The 20540-nt window shown below is 58.1% G+C and overlaps 1 protein-coding gene across 2 annotated transcripts in view; it reads left to right on the forward strand.

Moving 5' to 3' along the window:
• CASZ1 (castor zinc finger 1) overlaps positions 1 to 20540 on the forward strand; it is a 144247-nt gene that overhangs the window by 65804 nt on the left and 57903 nt on the right. For both annotated transcript variants that reach the window (XM_037828544.1, XM_037828545.1), the window contains exon 3: positions 12190 to 12243. The gene's annotated coding sequence lies outside the window, so the exon portion shown is untranslated. The remainder of the gene's footprint in view (positions 1 to 12189; positions 12244 to 20540) is intronic.

Below are 20540 nucleotides of genomic sequence, written 5' to 3' on the forward strand. Positions count from 1 at the left end.
GGTAAGTTTTCAGATTTTTTTCCCTTTTTTTTTTAAATTGGGGTAAATTGTTCATAAATTAAAATTTACCATTTTAATCACATTTGAATGCCCAATTCAGTGGCATTAAGTACATTCATCATGATGTGTAACTATAGCCATACTTCTAGAACTTTTTCATCATCCCAGACAGAAACTCTGGACCCATCATCAGTCACTCCCCACTCCCCTTCTCCCAGCCCTGGTCACCTCTTGTCCATTTTCTGTCTGTATGAATTTACTTTTCCCGGATGCCTCATGTAAGTGGAATCATGCAATATTTGTCATTTTGGGGCTGGCTTCTTTCACTCAGCATAATGTTTTCAGGGTGCCTCCATAGCACGTAGCCTGTATCAGATCTCCATTCATTTTTATGGCTGAGTAATATTCCAATGCATGGAGACACCACATTTTGTTTATCCATTCATCCATCGATGGTGACTTGGGTGGCTTCCTCCTTTCTGCAAATGTGAATGGCCTATTATTCATGTGTGTGAACACACACTCTGCACCAAGGGCCAGTGGGAGGAGGCCTAGAGAACCCTCCGTCTCTGTGCACAGCCTGCCTCTTCACCCCTCAGAGCGGCCTGAGGGGCTGGAGCTGCCCCGGTGGGCTCTGGGTATCCTTTAGCCCATTCCAGGCCAGCAAGAGTCCCCAGCCTCTTTGCAAGCAGTTTGGCTGGATTCTGACATTTCCCAGCTCCTCTGTTCTCGTGCCTTACTGGGTCTCCCCTTGCAGTGCCAGGCTCACAGGCCCCTGGATTGGATGATATCCAAGGGCATACATATGTGGTTGAGTAGTGAATCTGCCGACCCCGTGCCCTCCTGTACCCTTCAGGCATACCAGCCTCTCCTCGTGCCCTGGGTGGAACTGGACGTTCTGGGACAGCCTGTGGGTTTGGTGCTGCCTTGGCTGCAGGTCTCCCTCCCAAGTGCCCAGATTCTAAATGTTGGGTGTTTGCAGCCTTGGGCCTTCACCCTGAACTTCGGGATCCTTTCTCTTCTGTCACCTCACTCCATTCCACTAGCCACAGTGCTTGGGCAGGACGGTGCTCCAAGGCCTAAAGGGAAGGTAGTATGGAATGGTCAGAGGAATGAGGCTTTCAATTCGCATGGAACCAATTTGAGTTTTGGCCTCGTGGTGTTTCTGGGCGGTCTGCCTTGGCCAAATCAGCTCATCTCTCTGAGCCTCTGTTTCTTCTCTTGCAAACAGGGACTGACATTTCCTCCCGGGGGCAGGGGTCATAGGGCAGGGGTCATAGAGCTCATCTCTGTTGAGTGCCCAGTGTCAGCAGGCTTGGGATAAAGGAGGCCGCTGCAGATGGCAGCGGACAGGGTGGTGGGCTCAGGTCTGCCCGTGCTACTCAGGGGAATGGGACCCCACCTGGGTCTCCTGGGCTGGGGGACAGAGGTGGTTTTTCTCCAAGGGCACCTGGCAGCTGTGCCCTCAGCTCCCTCAGCCAGCTGCACGGGCAGGAACGATGATGGAGGTGGGGACCAGGGGCCCTCAAATTTGGGTTCTTGGTGAAGGGGCCTGGGGTGTGCTCCTGGGAGAGCAGGTGGACAGGCTGGTTGTTTTATGGAGTCTGGGGGAGCCCTGTGGCAGCTGTATCTGTTAAATGCCAAGAAGCCAAGTTGGTTTAATATGATTGTAGCTGCTGCTTTGATAAATCAAAATAATTAAAAATAATAAATTTGATTCCTTAACCAACAGGCTGTGTGTGGGCGCAGGGCCTGGGCTGCCGAGCCAGGGCCAGGGGAGGCAGGAGGGGACATGGGGAGGCGGGAAGGCCTGTCTTTGTTGGGGTCACAAATGGGGAGGCGGATGGGAGCTTAGCAGGGAGTTAAACTCCATGGATCATTTAAGGAAGAACATCTTTTTTTGGCACGGCCGTCGGGAAGCCTGGCTGACCCCGTCGCTGAGCTTCTCGCGGGCTCTGGGGCCTGGGGCAACCCTTGGTTTCTTCAACTGTCAGATGGGGTGATGGTTCCGCCGACCGCCCCGGGCTGTGTGAGGAGTCAGGGCTCGGCCAGGCCCGTGGCCGACAGTCAAGCCTGACGTGAGCGCCGACCGGTGCCGCTGCTTCCCCACATCAGCTCGGGGTTGAACAGGCCCCAGGGGCCCCACCCGGGGCACCCGCTCTGTTCCTGCCACGGTTGAGGCCACTAGACACACCCCCAGTGTCTGAGCCGCCTCGGCAGGCCCCTCAGCCCCACCCGGGGCTCTTCCTCCCACCGCGGGCTGTTGTCCCCACACAGGATTGTCCTGTTTACGATGACGTCCCCTGTTGCAGGACGTTTCTATTGATAGCTCCCCTTCTGGTTCCGCAGCTGGGTCAGGAAGCGCCAAGCCACACCCTGTGGACCCGAGCCCCTGGTGCAGGGTGCCGGGCAGCACTGGCACGGGTGGGCGGGAGTAGAAAGGGCAGCCCGGGCCCCCCAGTTTTCTGCCTACTCCTCCCCCTCCCCCCATTCTCCTCCTCAGAAGCCAAATTTGGCCTCTGATCCAGAAGTTCCTGAGCAGCTGGAAATCTGAACCGGGTGGAGGGGGTAGTGGCTGGTGGAGGGACAGGGTGTCTGTCTCTTTAAATGCACTTTGTGTCGGTGCGATAAGGAATTTGATGGCTTTATCAGAAATACCAAAGCTTTATTTAGCAGGGTGAGGCTCACACCACTCAGCTCCACACAATCTGCTGATAAATAGCAAAAAAGGAAAAAAAAAAAAACGGCACAAAAACTAACAACTCACCAACACCCCAGCACTGCGAGGGAGGAAAGTCAAGGCAGGCCGAGGGCAAAGTTGGAAGTTTGGGGGAGCTGTGGAGTCACGGGCCGAGGGGCTGGGGTGGGGGTAGGGGGTCAGTGGGCCTCTCTGGGTAAGTGCTCACAGGCAGGTGTTTTCCATTCTCCACTCAAGGGCTTTGTAGATTTTTCTACTCTTAGGTGAAAATACTAGAATTGTTTTCATTCTTCCAAGAGAAAGGGTTGGCCAGAGAGCTGTTCCCTCCCTTCCTGGGCCTATGCACTGGCTGCTTTCATCTCCTGCTCTTGTCCCCCCGCCAGCCCTGCCCGTCCAGGTCTCTCCAGGTGGGCCTGGTCTGTCCTCCAGCCGCCTGGCCAACTGCGCTGCTTAGGGCAGGGCCAACTTCAGGATAGGGGGAGATGTTTGGCCAAAAGCAGAAGGGACTGGTCCGTGTTTTGCCGTTGTAGCTCTGAGAAAGGGGGTCCTCACTGTGTAGAGTGTGGCTGAGGAAGCTAGAGAGGGGGAAAGCCAGAGGAGCTGGGGCATGGCCCTGCCTACCTGCAGCATTCTGGAACTTTCTGTGCTACCTGCTAGTTGGGCAGCTCTCGGGGGGCACCTCTACCCTGGCCGGTCCAGATTTCTTGTGCTTTCGGGAGGGTCCGTGAGAAACAATGCCGCACTCCCATTTTTCTGCGTCTTTCTCCTTGAACCTTCTCTTCCCACTCTGGTGTTTGTCCCCCTGCCCCTGCTTTCTCTTGGGGATCCCCTGCCCTTCTGGTCCAGCTACACGGCACCCAGGCTCGAGCACAGCCCCATGCAGTGGTCTTCCCGACAGTCCCCACTCGTCTCTGTGCCCTTCGCTCCCCGCAGATCTTTTGATTTGTGTTTAAGCCGCTGTCCAGCCGTGCTGTCCATGTTTTGCTTCTTCCAACCAGCTTGTGCATCTGGCTTTGTGTGGAAAGGAATGCAGGTCTTAGAGCTCTGGGTTCATACGAGGAACCATGTAGAAGGGGAATGAGTTGGGTGTTGTGGTAGTGGGGATGGAGGCCTCTCTGCTTTTTTAGCTCCCAGGATTGGGGGCTGTCCTCTGTCTGGCTGCAGAGAGGCACTTCTCCTGGCTCAGCCGCCCAGCTCCCAGGCTCCTCACTCCTTTATAAATGGCCCCATTGTCCAGCAGAGCTCAGGGCCTGGGGTCCTTGCCCAGGTTCAGCTGTTCTGCTGCTGTACACACAGTGTTCTTCTTGGTGACACATGGAGTTGGTTGAAGAGGAGAGGTCTCTGCCCACATAGGTCCCCTCAAAATGGCCGAGGGGCCAAGACTTTCCAGAGTGGAGGAGCTGACCCCTCAAGCAGGAAGCTGGGCAAGGCCAAAGGATGCTTCAGGGCAGCTCTGGGGAACCCAAAGTCAGGCCAGCTGAAGGCTGTGGGTTGAGGATCCCGTGCCTGGAGCCCAGGAGAGGCCGGGCCTGCACTTGCCTGTTTCTCTGTAACATCAGTAACTGAAGGGAGGCTGGTAGAGGTTAGACCCACAGGCCCCGGGGCCACAGGCAGGCAGGTCAGTCTTGGAGGAATTCCTTGGCTTTCGACAGTGGAGGAACAGGATTAGCCCAGCTGCCCAGGGAAGGGAAACGCTGGGCGGAGAAACAGGAGCCGGGCTGGGTGGGTGGGGGCCGAGCTGACCGGGGAAGGGGCAGAGGGTGGAGGAAGCTGCAGAAAGGCCGTGGCCCCGAGACAGACAGGAGGAGTAAATGGAAGTGACAGGGTCAGGCCAGACCTTTGTCCTGCAGCCTGATTAGAGAGTCTGCCCTGGATTTCTGAAACTTTGGGATGTTGTCGGACAAACTGGAGCTTAATTCTGTCAGCGCGCTGGGGAGATTAGAATTGACATCCTGGGAGCACATTCCTGGCTGGGCAGAACTCCAGCCCCCGCTGGGAAAAAGCCATGAAAGCATGGCCAGCCCGGGGGGTGGGGGGATGTCCACCCCAGGGGCCACTCCGGCCGTGTGGGTGGGAGCCAGGAGCCTTTGGGGGGCCGGGCAGGGCGGTTGGCAGGCCTGGGCCTGGTGGAAAGAGTGTAGGCTCGGCATGGCCACTTCTGAGTCCTTGATCCATGCCTTGTCCTGGCTGTACTGCCTTGGGCAGAGCACTTAACTTTGTTGGACTTCAGTTTTCTCATCTGTAAAATGGAACAAGTCTCCCTTCTGGACTTGTGATAGTGCCCATCTCACGGCCTGATATATTTTTCCTGCACTTTGAAGTTGGGGGCGTAACTATGGGTGGCCAAGGGAGACTTTTCTTCAGTCTTGGCAGCTGGAGGGAATGGGGTGAAGTTTTCCCTTGCTGAGCACCCCGGCATTGGGCAGGCACAGCTGCGGCTCAGGCAGGCTGGAGGCCCCTTGCCCCCTGTCCCAGGCCCCGGCAGCCTTGGGAAGCTCAACGGTATCCTCAGTGATGGCCTCGTCTCTCTGTGGGCTCACAGGAACACCCCATGTTAATTGAGACAGAATTGGGTCTGCCCTCCGGGAGCTTTGTGTCCAGGACAACTCCCCTTGGACGAAGAAATGGGGTTGGAGCACTAGGGGTGAGGGACGAGCACCACAGCCCCAAACCAGGCTGTTTGCAGAAGAACAGGCCCCCCCTCCCCCACTTCCCTCCGGATTCTAATGACTTCTAAATATTGGTAAATATTTTGGCTAACACAGGCTCTTGTGGCAGAGAGCAAAGCTGTCTGCAGTTCAGGACCTACAAATTATTTATTAAAGATCTGAGATGCGGTGCAATTATGTGGAAAGAACCCCCAAAATTAAATAAATAAGTAACAAAATAAATAAATAACAGCCGCACTGGCCTCTGGAAGGCTTGGGGAGCGGCATACATGATTGCCATCTTGATGAAATCCCCCCGGATGTAATGAGCTGATTTTCGGCTGTTAATATTGCATCTGCTGATGAAGGATTCGTTAGGATAATGGAACGAAGCTAAAATATAAATGACTCCCTGTCAAGAAGCAGCTTTTGTTTGTTGATCTCCTGACAGTTCCTGGGCCAAGGCAGGGGTTTATGTGTGTGCACGCATTCGGGAACAGGCAGGAGGGCGGGAGCGAGGGGCTGGGGGCTGCCCCCTTGGGCCCGGCTCTCCGGCTGTCTGGTTAAGCCTCAGCTGTCCACGTGGGGTTGGACTCCCCCCGCCCTAGGAGCCCTGGAGCACCCATGGGTGGGGAAGTTACCCACTCAGACCCTTCTTCCCCATCCAGAGAGCAGTTGGTTGGACGAGGATCCTGGGTGGTGGCGGAAGGGAGCTGGGGAGCACGGAGAGCCAGGGCCGTGGGTGCTGGGATGTGTGCGAGCGGGAGGAGGGGGCGAGTGCAGAGGGACCAGTTGGCAAGTGAAAGTTCCAGGGGAGAGGCCCCATCCCTGTAACCACCCTGGGCCTCTCCATATTGTCTTGTCCCTCTGCAGTCCCAAAGCACACTTTTGGAGGCCTGGGAATGCCCCAGGCAGTCTTCAAAATGTTCTTTAAGACTGGGGGAAAGGGGCACCCACTGGGCTGCTGTCGAATCTGCCCGGTCCCTCTCATGCCCTCGTTCAGCTTCTGCAGGGAAATACCTATCTCTCTTCTCTCCCAGCTTCCTAGAGGCAGGGCCCCGGAAGCTGATGGCATGTAGTGTGTCTTGAGCGCTGACTACATACTAAACGTTATTCCATCGGATCCGCACAAGTGGAAGCCCCGTGCGGGTAGAGGCTTTGGTTCACCACTGTTCTCTGGGTCTGGGACAGGATCCAGCATGGCGTTGGTGCCCAAGAAATCCAAACTGCCTTTGAAGGAGGTGCTCTGGTTACCCCGCGTCTTGGTGGGGGTCTAGGCTGAGGTGCAGCGAGGGCGAGCAGCTTGCCCGCCGGCTCCCCCGGCAGTCGGTGGCAGTTGGGGGCAGGACCCCAAGCCGGGTGGTGCCGCCACGGTGCCTTCCCTCGTCCGCCATCTTCTGCTGCCTTTTCCTCATGCCTGGCAGTGTCGGGCACACAGGATGAGCCCGATAAACATTCACTGCGCTGTGGGGCAGATTCGGGGAGCTATCTAGGGGTCGATTTACCTGGTGGAGGGGCTGGAGAAAGAGACCTGGAGGAGCTGAGGTCTTTCTGGACATCTGTCTGTCCAGAGGAATGGCCTCGCCTGCGTTGAGGCCTGTGCTGGCAAAGAGTGGAGCGGACAAGGTCGAGCACCTCCCCCCAGCACTCTGGAGGGAATTTCTTGCTGATTCTTTGGCCAGAACAAGCCCACCCTTGACCTCTGAGGCCCCAGAGAGAGAGGAAGCACCAACCAGGCCGCTGCTGTGGACCCTCCTTCTGGGCCGAGGACGGGCCGCACCCAGGAGCCCAGGGGCCTCTCCGCCGGGCCATGCTGGTCACTGGGAGGTGGGCTGTCTTCCTCCCGAGGGGTTTTGGGAGGTGGGGGGAGGCCCGGCCCTTCTTCTATAGCCATGAAAGGATCAGGCAAGGCCGCCCCTCACTGTTGAGTTCCCCATCCTGTCCTGGCTGCTTGGATCCATCTCTGAAATGGTGAAAAAGAGAGAGGACGACCCAGGTGTGGGGACGGGCAGGGCAGCATCCAGCAAAGGAACCGAGGGCCCAAGTGGGCGAGTCAGAGGCAGAGAGGGCCCGAAGCTGGGGTGAACTAGCAAGGCTTCCCCACTCCGGAAAAGGGGTCACGTGATGCTAGATGGCGCCCTGGGTGGTTTTTGTTTTTTGTTTTTGTTTTTTAATTTATTAAAAGCATTTCTTGAGCCAGAGCTTTTGAGAGAATAAGGTGGGAAAACCCCTCTTCCACCCCTAGTAGTCCCTTTCTCGACCCTATATCGATTTTTTGAGATTCTGGCCAAGTCCCACCCAAGTCCCCAAGTCTGTTTGGAAAACCCCAGAGCCATTGCAGAGGCGCCCCCAACTCCTGGTGCTGGGTGAGCTCCCCACCTGCCCTCTCTCTGCCTTGGGGCACTGGGCTCGTTTCCCCGGGGCACAAGTGGCCCGGCTCCGGCTGCGCCCCCGTCCTGCTCCTGGCCCCTGCTGGCTTGTCCCGCAGGCCACGGTGTGAAAGTTCCTCACTTCCTGTGGCCTTGCCGCTTTGCCGGGTTGTGCCGTGGCTGCCAGGGACACACCTCCCCTGGCGTTCCTGCCGGGGTGATGCCTGGCTCCGGCCGCGGCCTTTCCCTCCCCGGCCCTCGGCCCCCTCTAGCACATTCTCTTCTTTCTTTCTTCTCCCCTCTTTTTCTCCCTCCCTCTCTCTCTCACTTTTTTTTTTTTTTTTTTTTTTTTTTGCCCACTCTTTTAACATGGTTTTCCTAAAAAGTTTTTTAATCAATCAAATTTGAGGCAGAAAATAGGTTTTGTCACGCCTGGTCCCGGGATGGTGTGACTCTCACTGAGGCTCCTGACAGCAACTCAATGCAGGAAGGAGCCAAACAGAATATTTCTCCGGGAAAGTGCCCATTTCCATGACACTGCCCCTTGTTGTCTGCCCTGCCCCCCTCCTCAGGCTGACATCGCCCCCAGCCCCTGTGAAAGGGCCCTAGCCTTAGCGGGTGTGTGTGTGTGTGTGTGTGTGTGTGTGTGTGTACCAACAACAAAATGCAACGGGGGAGGAGACAGCACTGGGGGGTAGACGGGCGGCCCCGACAGCTGCCCAGAGCCTCCGTGGCCTGCAAGGGTTGGGGAGCAGGTAGGAGTGTCGGGGACGGGGACAGGGACCGGGAGCCTGGCCTGGTTCTGCATAATCAGCCGCGCCTCATAAACATGGAGCTGGGGAGCCATGGGTGAGACGCGGCCAAGCCAAGTCCTAGAGAGTCGCTGGCTCCAGCCAGAGGGGACCACGGGTGGAGGCGGCCTCTTCAGGTCCTGGTACGCGGCCTCGGTCCCGTCGCCCTTCCCTCTTACCCTTCCTTCTCTCCTGGCGGCCCCCTTCACCCACTTGTCCTCAGGGGGCCCCTCCCGCCACCCTGGCCAGCCTTCCTGCCCTCCCCTCGCTCCAGCCTTTCTTGGGCCTGGGGGGGCCTCTGGCCTTTCCCAGCCCTTGGCCCCGCCAAGCCTGACGTTGAGTCCCCTGCGTGCCGCTGGGTCTCCCCTCTCCGTCCAGCTCTCCTCCACCTTCCCATCTGTGCCTTCCACCTTCTCCCCTCTTGTCTACTCTCTGGCTCTCTTTTATAATTAATGATTAGTTTTAATTGGTTTGCTTAGGCAGCCTGACAGCAAATTAGCAGAAGCCAGCCCAGGGCTGCCAGGCAGGGTGGGAGACCCCTGCATGTCAGAGCCGGCCAGGGGAGGGACGGGCCAGCTGCCCCCGCGATTCTCTTCCGTGGCCGGCTGGCTGGGCGGGCTCTCGGAGGGAGGGTCAGGACACACCTTGGCGGCGCAGTGGCCAATGGGAAGAAGGCAACAGAATCTTCATCCCTGTCCACACCTCCTCTTGGTGCTGGGAGCAGGAGGGCCACAAGGCTCACACTTGCCAGCTTGGTTTCTCTGTGTGCCTCTCTCCAGCTCACATCCCCTTCCATGTTCTCCTTCATGCAGATGTTGCCTGAGTCTTTGGAGATGACAGTTAGGTGACAACCAGGCAGGTGCATGGCCTTTAGTCAGGTTTTGGTTTTGATGCCACCCCATCCTCGTGTGTGCCATGGGCTGATGGGGCTAGGAGCTGAATGTCTGTGGGAACAAGGGCCTGCTTTTTCACGTGGACAACAGGGAAGAGGCCCCAAGGCTGTTGTCACTGTTGGCTCAGCTGCCTGCCCGCCTGCTGCCACCACAGTGGCTCTAGAACATGGACTTTTGCACAGAACCCTGAACCTTTTGGGTTCCCCAGTGTTCTGGTCAGAATATGTGCAATATGGACAGATGGACAGAGGAATGGTTGGATGGATGGATGGATGGATGGATGGCAGAGAGTGGGTAACTTGGCATCTCTTATGCACTTTCTGCCATGATCCCAGAGCCCTTAGAAGTGGAGAGAAAGAATCTTCCTTTTCTTTCTTACCTAGGAGTGGCTTCCCTTACTTCAGCCTCTCCATGTTTAGGAGCCCTGCTCTCCTCTGGGTTTTCCTGGCTGCAGTACTCTACCCTTGGCCTTGTAGAATCCTTCCTCGAGCCCAGCAGCATTCCCATGTGCCACCAGGCCCTGGGTCTGCCCGCCTGCTCACCACACAGGCCAGAGGCAGACCTAGGGGACAGTGACAGGCAGAGAGACAAGAGATGCCGGCAAGCAAAGAGACAAAGCTGGCCTCCTGGACACTTCCAGGGGCCCTGCTGGGGTGCTAGAAACTGCCCAGTATCCCAGACCCCACCTGGAAACTGCCTCCCTGCTCCCGTCAGCCAGGCTGCCTGCCCAGGTAGGTGCAGGACAGGACCCTGGGCAAATCCCCGGTCGTGGGTGACTCGGCCCCTCCCCAGCCCTCCTCCACCCACGGCCAACTCCTGGAAAGTTTCCTCCCCGGTTGTTCTCTGTGATCAGATCTGCAAGTTGCTCTCTAAGCTTCTTGTCACATTTTGACTTAATGAAGTGCAACTGCTGAGGGATTTGGGTTCAGCACTCCGGTCTCCTGCGCTCCCTTGTTGTCAGAAAACAGGGGTGGTTGGGGACAGCAACACTGCACTGCAAGTCGTTATCATTCCGGTCAGTCTGTTTAACACAAAATTAAACAAAGAACTAATTAGTGCCTCATGAATTAATAAATGCACAGTTGCTGGGGAGGAGGGAAGGGGAGAAAAAGGTGGTAGAAGGGAGATACTGGAGTTATGGAGTTGGGGGGCTTTGGGGGGTTCAAGGAGGTTGCCCGGGGCACCCTGAGAGATCTCAGGCAGGCGAGAGTGGGGTGGACGGGACGGCCTGGGATGTGAATGCTGGGCCTTGAGCCCTGGGACGTGAGTGCTGACAGCCGAGCCCACCTGGCACCTTCTGAGCGAAGCCCGTGGCTCATGCCCCGGGACCCCAAGCCCTGCCCTGCGTGCCTGTCCACGTCGTCCAGCTATCCGCTCCTCTCCACCGTTCCTTCCCTTCCCCACTCTGCTGACTTCTCCTCCCCACTTCCTCTCTGCTGCCCTCTAGCTTCGTTGTTCTCCAGCCACCCACAGAACACCCCAGCCCTCAGCCCTGGGGTGGGCTGGGCAGGCAGGACCTGTCAGCTGGATACTCGGAGGCCCATGGGGCAGCAACCCAGCAACTCCCCCATGCTCAACGCCCACTGCACCCCGAGCCCTCCCACAGCTCAGGGTCCAGCAGGGCGGCTTGGCCTTGGTAGGCACCCTGGGCCAGGCAACCCAGTGAAGACAGCGAAAGCCGCCAGGGACTCAGCCCCTCCTTTAAGAGGACACGTCAAGTACAATTAGCGTTCTCTGTCTAAATCTGTCCTGGGAGCCGGAGAGCGAGCGGCGGGACCGGATGGCATTCTGGGAGCCTGGTCCAAGGTCACCTCACCTCCCACAATCCCCCCAATCTGATTCGGGGATTACACAGCCTAAGGAAGTTGGCGTTATTCCTCTTGCATCAATTGAGAAGCCTCAAATGAGGGAGAGGGGAGGAAAAACGCAAGAAACAGAACACACCTACCCCCCAGCCCCCACCACTGAGCTTGGTGAGGGTCCCGAGGCCCTGGGGGGGCCAGCCGGGCAGGTGGGCAGCAGGCTGAGTGGTGCTTTCTCTCCTTGCGCTTTCTTTCCACATTTGAAGCCGGCTCCCGAAACTCACTCTCTGGGCCTGGAACCTGGCAGGGGGCTGGGCAGAGTCGTGTGCTGGCCGAGACACAGGACAGTGCTGGGCTGGTCTCCCTCTTCCCACCCAGATCCCCGGGCCTGGGTTGTTGTGACTCGGTAGGACCTGGGGTGGCAGGTGCAGCCGGGTGACCTACTCCTGTGGAGTTGTGGCCCCTTGGCCCCGTGGTCCCTGGTCCACCCTTGTCCCTCTGTTACCCGCTTGCTATACCTTCACAGCTTGGTGTTTGCCATTTTTATGTTCAGGGGTCAAAGGAAGAGAGGAAAGAGTAAGGTGCTGTGTCTTCTGTCTGTCATTGTCCACAGGGACCCCTGCTCAGCCCCAGCAACTGCCTCAGAGGCCCCCAAACCAGCTCCCCTCCCCAGAACTCCCATCTCTGCCTCCATGGCCGAGTGTGCATGGCCTGGGCCGACTTCCTCCTCTTCAGCTGGGGATGCCCTGAAGGCCATATCTCCACCGTGCTCAGCCCCTACCCCTTTCGGAAGTCTTCTCTGACTTTGGCATATACAGCCAGATCAGTGCCCACGCAGCGCCTCTGAAACTCAGACCCCTTTGGGCAGCCCTGGAGCCTTGGCCCATCTGCACGTCAGGCGTCAGGGATGGAGGGCATGCAGTGGGGAAACTTGGACTTCCTTCCTTGAAAGGTGCCGGTCTAACGGTCCTCCTCTCTGCCTCCCCAGGATGAAGTGACGCCCCCAGGTGTGCCAAGAGGAGCCCCTAGGACCCGCTACAAGGTAAGGCCTGAGCCTGCTTCCTCATCCCGTATCTTTCCCCCCACCGATGATCACACGCCAGATACTGGTGTCACCCCGGGCTGGGCTGCCTGTGCTGAGCACCCAAGGAGGGAAGGGAAAATGGAGACAGAAAACTGGAACCATGCCGCCCATCTGGTGGGAGCCCCTGGACCCGGTTAGCAGCTCCTCGGTTTGGCCGTCAGGCTGGAGGTGGGCAGAGGCCACGCGGAGTGCAGATCCTCAGACAGGGAACGTGTTCAGGGAAGCAAAGGGGCACCTGTGGTGCCAGGGATCCCACGCCCCGCTGCCGGCAGCATCTCTGCAGGGCCGTCTGCCCCGTGCGGGCACCACTGCTGGCTCTCCCAGAAGCTTTGCTTGAAAACCCTAGAACCCCAACCCAGCTTCTCCCCTCGGAGGCGGCCGCCGCTGGCCCCGGGTGGTCGCCTCCGTCCTCCTTGAGAGGCTGGCAGGGGAGGAGGCCGCGGACCCCAGGTCTGAGAGCAGGCCGTCGGGGCCCACCTTCCCCCGGGCCTGGGGCTGTTGCCCAGGCCTGGCCGGGCCTTCGCGGGCCGCCTCAGTGCCCGGTGGTGCGAGGCGGAGCGGCGGGGCCACCGGGCCCCCGGCCCCAGGCAGCGCCGTGTCAGAGGTGACCGGTGGAACGCCAGTGTTATGTAAATAGCGGGGCCTGCCCGGCGGGCGAGCTGCCTGGCTGCAGCCATCCATCATCCGCGGCTCGGCGGGGCGGGGGCGGGGGCCAGACGCGGCACCGCGCGCCTGGCTCCAAACCTGTTTGTTTTCCCTTTGTCTCGCGCGTTTCGGGCCCGGCTGCGGCCGGCTCCGGGTTTTGTCTCGCTGGCCCCCTGCCCCCAGGAGGATGGGGGCAGGGAGGCGACTCGCCCGGCTCCCACCGCGGCATCTCTTTGGGACTTCAAAGGCTCCCCCCAGCATTGTCTGCGCCGGCGGGCAGTGGCCCTGAAAACGTGATCAGAGGCGGCCCGGCGGAGGGCAGGCCCGGCCCGCGCCCCGCGCGCTCGCTGCGGCCGGTGGATTCCTCTCTTTGCCGCCAGCACCGCCCTGGTTACAGCCAGGAGGGCCACTCTCGGCGCCCTTCCCCTCCCTGGCGGCCCTCCTGGCTCCCCCCCGAGCGGTCTGGCCCCTCTGCCCCACTCCTGTCCTCCGCCTTTAGCCCCAGCCTCACTCCTCTCTCCTGGACGCAGAGAGCCAGAGAGTTGGAAGAGCTGGAGTCCTCTGCCCCTTTGTATCACCCATGAGCAGCTGAAGCACAGTCTAGGGCTTCTTGGGGGGCTGCGAGCTGGGACCGGTCCCCGGACACCTGTCTCCTATGCCAGCGCTTGTCGTTCTGTGTCTCCAGCCTCTTCTGGTGATGGCACCTTACTTGGTCCCGAGGGCTCGGCCCCCTGAAGTCCACCCAGCCCTTCCCTCCACTCCTTGCCAGCCCCGGCAGGCTCCCCTGATTGGAGACCTGGGCATCCAGGTCCTGGGAGGCCGCCCTAGCCGTGTCCATTCTCTGCAGGGCTCAGCAAACTGTGGCCCACTACCTGCTTTTTGTACATAAAGTTTTATTGGAACACAGGCAGCACATTCTTTCATGTCTTGTCTCTGGCTGCTTTCATTCCACAAGGTCAGACTTGAGTGGCTCCAAACAGAAACCTTTGGCCTGCAAAACCTAAAATTTACTATCTACCCTTTACGGAGACAGTTTGCCAAGCCCTGCCCTGAGAGTTCAGGCTCCTGCCCTGTGCACTTGTCTTCGTGGCACTATTCTTGAGCCCGGGCCTTTTTCTGGGAGCCCCATCCTTTAGTTTGCAGGGATGCTCACAGTCCTGGTCTGTTGGGGGTGGGTGGGGGGAACCCTCTCCTTGTTCTGCTCCGAGTCTCAGCCTCTGCTCAGTCCTACCTGCCTAAAAGTCCTGCCTGTCCTTCTCCTCCACAGCCACCGTATCTCCAGAGCTCTGGCTGCCAGCTGCTAGGGCTGCACTTCTCTATCCTGTAGCCTTTAGCAAGTTCTTGAATTTCCAATCCATAGTTTCCTCTTTTATAAGATGAGAAGAAAAAGAGCTACCCTGCAGGGCTGTTGGGACAAGTAAGTGAGTTAACATGGCTGAAAGCGTCTAGATGGCACAGGACCCTCCAGTAAATGAGGGCTTGTTTCCCACCCCCCACCCCCAAGCCTGCCCTCCCCCCATGCACTCAAACCGTGTGGGAGGCAGCAGCCACCCTGGGCAGCTTCCATGAGGTGTCCCACCCCCCACCCAGGGACCTCTGAGTTTGGCTCCTTGGGGAAGGCGAGGTTCCTCCTTCTAGTGTGTGCCAGGGACGGGGATGCCCCATGGAGAGTGGACCGGAGGCCGTTAGGGTTCTCAGTTCAGTCCTGGGTTGGCCATTTTCTGCTGCAGGGCACCAGCCTCTCTGAGCGTCAGCCTCTTGATCTGTAAAATGGGGGTCAGCTTCGCGGGTTTATTACAAGGAGGAGTGGGGGCGGCGGGGACTTGGAGGAAAGCTGCGAAGGCTGCATTTGTGGGTGCTGCTGACAGACGGCGGGTCCAGACCTGAAGTTTGGGTCTGTTTGGGGGTAGGGGGAATGTGGGCCACAGTTCTGGCCCAGAAGGCCCTGGAGGTTCCATGGTGGGAGCCTGCTGGGTACGGGGTCAGGGACCAGGGATGCTGTGACACCTTCCTCCACTGCGAGCTAATCCGGGAGCCTGGCTCCAACCCCAGAGGAAAGGCTGGCCGGAAGGGAGGGCGAGCCAGGGAGGAGAGCGAAGCTGCATGGCTGTCAGAGGTCTGAGGTGGAAGCCGTGTCCCCACAGACCTCAGCACAGGGGCCGCCCCCTCCTGCTGGCCCCGCTGCCATGCCTCTTGCTGTCCTCTTTGCACGGGCCCCTCGGCCTTTTGCACACCTCGCTTTCCCCTTCCAAGCCTCTTTTCTGCATCCCACAAGCTCCTGTTCCCATCACCCCTCCTGCCCCCACCCCTCCCAGCTCCGTGGCTGGCTCTCTCCTTTTCATCTACTCGGAAGGCTTTACTTTACTTCCTTGTCACCCTAATTGATTGCATTAACCTTTCCGCGTATTGGATTTCCCCGGCATCGTGCTGAGAGCCCTGCGCAACATGCTTATAATCGGAGCCATAATGGACAGTTTGCAGTCAACAAGCCCCTTCTCCCATCGGGCCTGTGGACATCACTCTTGCCCCGGGCCCCTATGGTCGTTTCCCCCACTCCAGCCAGGAGGTGGATACAAACCCGGAACCCGCTGGCGGGTTGCCTGCCGCTCCTCTGCTCGCCCACCCCCCAGCTCTGCCCGTGGCCTGTGCAGGCTTTCCCAAGCCCCCCGATCCAGGTCCTTGCCAAGCTGGTCTCTGGGTCCTCTTGCTCTGGCTTTCTGCTCCTGGGACCCTCTGCCTCTGAGTGGCTGATGTGGCCAGCTCAGATTTTGTGGATTCTGCCCAGTCCATTCTCAAAGTGAACACTCCCTCCCTCACTTGCCCAGGAAGCTCTGTGGAAGGAGGACATGACTGCTTCAGGGTGGGGTGGGGCGGGGAGGGCGGCTAAGGGGAGGGGCCCGAGATCTCTGTGGCCTTGACTGGCCCCTGGGCCAGCAGGTGACCTCTGAGGACCTTCCAGGAGCTGGGCCTTCTCCTGGGAAGGGTGTGGATGCCCAGGAAGACAGAAAGAAGGGAGTCTGGTGAAGCCAGGGGAAGAGAGAGACGAAGACCCTGATGGGGCTGTCCGTGGAGGAGTGCAGTGGCAGCAGATTTTCCCAGAGGGCAAGGAAGCCGGCTCTCGGGTGCCTGGCTTTGGCCCCGTCTCCCGCAGTGCCAGGCTTGTGTGATTTGGGTGCTCAGGAGGAGATGTCTCAGAGCCTCTATTCCCATCTGAGGTTTGGCAGTAGCTTTGGGCACATCCCCCTGCCTCTGTCAAAGGAGGAGAGACACGATGCAGGCAGCAGTTTTCAGCAGGGACCCAAAGCCGACAGGACTTCAAGCCAGAGAGAAACCTCTGCCGGGAAAGGTGGCTTGGCCGGAGGGCGAGGCAGGAGCTGATGAGAACTGGCTTCTCTGCTTGGTAGGAATGGGCTCCCTTGGGTCGCTCTGGATGGCATCTGCTCGTCCGACCGGCCGGCCCTGGGAGCTCCGAGCAGCCTGGCCCCGGGTCTGTCCTGGCCGGGGCCTCCAGCCCTCAGACCAGCGGCCCTGTCAGCTGAGTCTTCATTCCAGACGGGACGGGATGTCAGGCTGCATGCATTAGTGTCAGGCCGGAGCAGGGGGACTGGCTCTCCAGTTAGCTCTGGGGTTCCTTCCCCTCGCCCCGCTGTCCCCTGCCCCTGCCTTTTGCCCATCGTCTTCTCCTTCTGCCCCCCGCCCTTTGCTCCCATCACTCCATCATTCTGAAGGGCAAGCTTTGGCAAGAGTGGGCGGGACCTGGGCCCTTCCCCGCCTCTCCCGGGGACTTGGGAGGTGGGCAGAGAGCACAGCAGGGAGAAGCCAAGCAGCGTATTAAAGTTTGGTGATTGTCAGTGTCAGGAACAGCTAAATAACCCTGTAACTAGTATGAAGGTGAATTCACGGTCTGTTGCACATGGAAAATATGAGTGCTCTTGAGATGGAGAGAGTGTACGGGAAAGGAGGCTGCCGCCACACAGGGCAGCCTTCTCTCCAGGGACCCAGGCCGGGAGGCAGGAGAAGGCGGGGGGCTCGCCCATCCCTGCCCGGGAGCCCCATCTAAGCGTCCTGGAGCAGCCCGGCTGCTTGACAGGCTGCTGGCCTTGGCACTAAGGATCCATGAAGACGCTTGTGAGCACCCACTGTATACCTTCACGGATACCAGGCCCCAGATGCTAACTCATCCATCCTGACCCATAGTAATAACTAATCCTAATCGAGCGCTTACTCGGTGCCAAGCTATGTGCTATGTCCTTAAACACTCTGTGCAGTAAGTACTATTATTATCCTCTTTTTAAAATAACCAGTTCATTGATGTATAATTCACATATCATAACATTTACCCTTTCAAAGTGTACAATACAGCAGTTTAGTATATTCACAGTTGTGCAACCATCACCACTGTCTAATTTTAGAAAACTGTCGTCACTCCCAAAAGAAACTCTCTACCCATTAGTGGTCACTCTCCATTCCCTTCTCTCCCCAGCCCCTGGCAACCACTACCTATGGTTCCCCTTTGATGCTGAGAAAATGGAGGCTCAGAGAGGGTCGGTGGCTTGGTCAAGTTTGCACAGCCAGGGAATGGTAGAGCTGGGGTTTGAAGCCAGGCAGTTGGACTCTAGAGCCTGTGCTCAATGTGGGACTAGACGGATGTCCCCGCTGTCCCCCCACCCCGTGCCCTAACACATGTTTCTAACCGTGTGGACTCAGGCGTGTACACACACCATCTAAACATGTAAGCCCATGCAGCAACACGTGCAGTCCTCTCCCCGGCCACCCTTGCGGTTGCATACAGAAAAATCTCACGCCTTGGCAAAGACGGCCAGCCTCCTGTCCTCTGGAACCCTCCCTCGGCTCCTGCTTCTCTCCACCAGCCCAGCTTCTAGAAGGAAGATTGGCACAGGGATTGGCAGCAACCGGGTAGCTGGAGTGGCCAGTGAGACCTGGAAGGTTTCGGAGTTTTAAAATGAGAAATCCCTGATTTTCCTGTGTCTGAGAATCGTAACTGAAATGAAAGGCCAGCCCAACATTCCAGAACAGGCCCTGTTTGGGGCCACGGGCTGGGCCCTGCCCGCGGGCAGTCTGACTAGCTCAGCTCCCTGCATCACACTTTCTGTCTTCTTTCCTTCTGTCCGTCTCTCTCTCACTCTCTCCTTTGCTTCCCCTGTTTCTCTCACCCTTTTCCCTTCCACCTTCCTCTCCCTTCTTCACACCTCACTCCCCACTTCCTTACCCCAAAACTTAAAAAAAGATTTGATGGTCACACTCTTGCACTTTTCAAAATTTGGGAACTAAAGTGAGACTGTCACTGAGTCCGATGAGGAATAAACACATGGACGGCAGACAAAGGGAACGGCAGACACGAGGATTGGATTCGGTTTGGGGTTTTTTTCCTCCTTCTCTCTCCCTCCAAAGCGGAGGATCCGGCCGGGCCAGTTTGGATATTTATTAAGAAAAAGCCAAAGATAATTAACTTTTTTGTTTTTGTTTTGTTTGCGGGTGCCTCCCCTGCTGGCGTTCCTGACTGCCTGGCAAATTAAAGCAGCTCCCTCTCCCTGGGTGATGGGCTGCCGGCAGGTCTGCAGCTGGCAGGCCCGGAACTGCCCGGCCACCAGCTGCTGCCCAGCCACCTACCTTGGGCTTCAGACCTCGGTCACTTTATGCTACCACCGAGGTCCCCTCCCCAGGCTCTCCTGACTCCCAGAGCACCCTTTAGAGCAGGGTAAGTGGCTGGCGGGGTGGGGCCAGAGGCGCCACTACTGTTTGGGGCTGTGGCCAGCACTTCCCTAAGAGGAGGTGGGAGTGAAAGAGTGGGCCGCTCCCATGGGGCAAGGGTGCTTCTTCTGGGAAGGCTGTTGGCGTCCCGGGAGAGGGAAAAGAGAACACAGACTGAGCCGGAGGTGCAGGGAGAGGCCAGATTTGGGCCATGGCAGTCCCTGGCTCTTCTCCCAGGAGGCCGGTACAGTGCCAGGATCCCGGCTCCTGGGAGTACTCTGGAGAAGATTCCAGCCACAGAACCATCCCATGCTCTAGGTCCACCCTCTAGACCACGCGCCGTCCTTCTCCTGCCCCTGCCCCAGCCCGAGCCATCTGGGGGCCCGGAAGAATGATCAGAAGCAGCCCCCCATCTGCTGCCCTAGAACCCTGCAGAACCCTGGGCCCTTCCGGCGGGCTAAGATGGTGGCAGCTCTAGATCTCTTGGTGGGAGACGGAGTCGGGGGCATCTCTGGAGCCAGCCCGAGTGAGGGAGGCGGGCCCTCCCAGGGGCCAGCCCGGCCCTGCTCCTGTGGGGGTGTGGGGTGTGGTTTGCCCCTCTTTTAATCAATATGCCGGGGCCCCTCCCCAGCCGGCCCTCCCCACTGGCTTCATCTCCAGCTGGGGAAGTGGGCAGGGATGTGAGGGCCCTCCAGGTGGGAAACGTGCTTTGGAGCTGAGCACAGAGCGGAGGGCATTTTTCAAGGATTTTGCTGGACCTTTTTTTTTTCTCTGAAATATAAGGATGTGCAATTTTTTTGGTTTCAATTTAGCATTGGAGAATTTTATAATTTAGTAATTAAAATCTCTGATAGGCTTTAGAAATTGCGGCTAATTGAATTTAATGGGAAGATGATTTTCAATTTTATTTGATTACCGGGACCCCTGGCATCGGTATTTATGGGAAAAAAATGGGAAATGTGCTGTGTGGGCTAAGATGGCATAATTGAATTAGGGATAATCGGATTTCTCCGTCATGAATTTCACTATAATTTTCCTATAATTTTCCATTAGATATCTAGTTTACAAATATTCACAAAGAAATGAAGCTCTTTCGGAATGGAGATTGCTGGCTAACAGGATTACAGGGCCAAGCGTGCGGCTCTGCCAGCCCTATAGGGCCATAATGCGATCGTGTGTCTGTCTTACACTGAGCGTGGCCTCAGCCCCTCCGCGCGCCACCCACTTGGCTGCTCCTTTCTCCTCTTTGTTTCCTGTTGGCCCCTGTGCCCCCGCACCTCACCCTGACGCCCGTCCCTTCTGGTCCCCCATGCCCACCCATCCGTGGTGCCCGCGGCTCGCCGTCTGCTCCCCACCAGCGGCTCCTGTCCTGTCTTCACTGCTCCCTGCGCTGCCCAACACCCTCCCCAGCAGCCTGTGAGCGTGCTCACTCACACGCACACACACAGTCTCCCGCGCAGGTGCGAACATGCTTGTTCACACGCACATGTGGCCCTTTGGCCAAGGCTTCATGCCCTGGCCCAGTCGCCTTGGAGGGAACCAGTTTATTGGGATCCTGGGGTGGGGTATAGGAACAAAAAGAGCTTTGTTCAAGTTTATGTGAAAGTTGCAAATTTGAATTGAGAGCAGATAAAGCATGAGATACCTGGTGTATAAACAGGCTGGTGAGTGAGAAGGCCGCAGGCTCGGGAGGGAGAGGATGAGTGGGCATGTGGGGCGGGGGGGATGGCAGCCAGCGGCGGCAGCTTGACGTGGGAGAGCTGACAGTTCCCTTGGTCCTGATGTGGAGGTGCCTGGTGGGTGGGGTTGCTTTATAGCTTTCTGCTTTTTCTCCTGCGAGGACGGGTGTCCAAGGAGGAGCTGGTAGCACTGGGCCTTGACACCAGCAGGAAATGCGG

Source organism: Choloepus didactylus, chromosome 2, assembly GCF_015220235.1.
Source record: "Choloepus didactylus isolate mChoDid1 chromosome 2, mChoDid1.pri, whole genome shotgun sequence".
NCBI classification, from domain to species: Eukaryota; Metazoa; Chordata; class Mammalia; order Pilosa; family Megalonychidae; genus Choloepus; species Choloepus didactylus.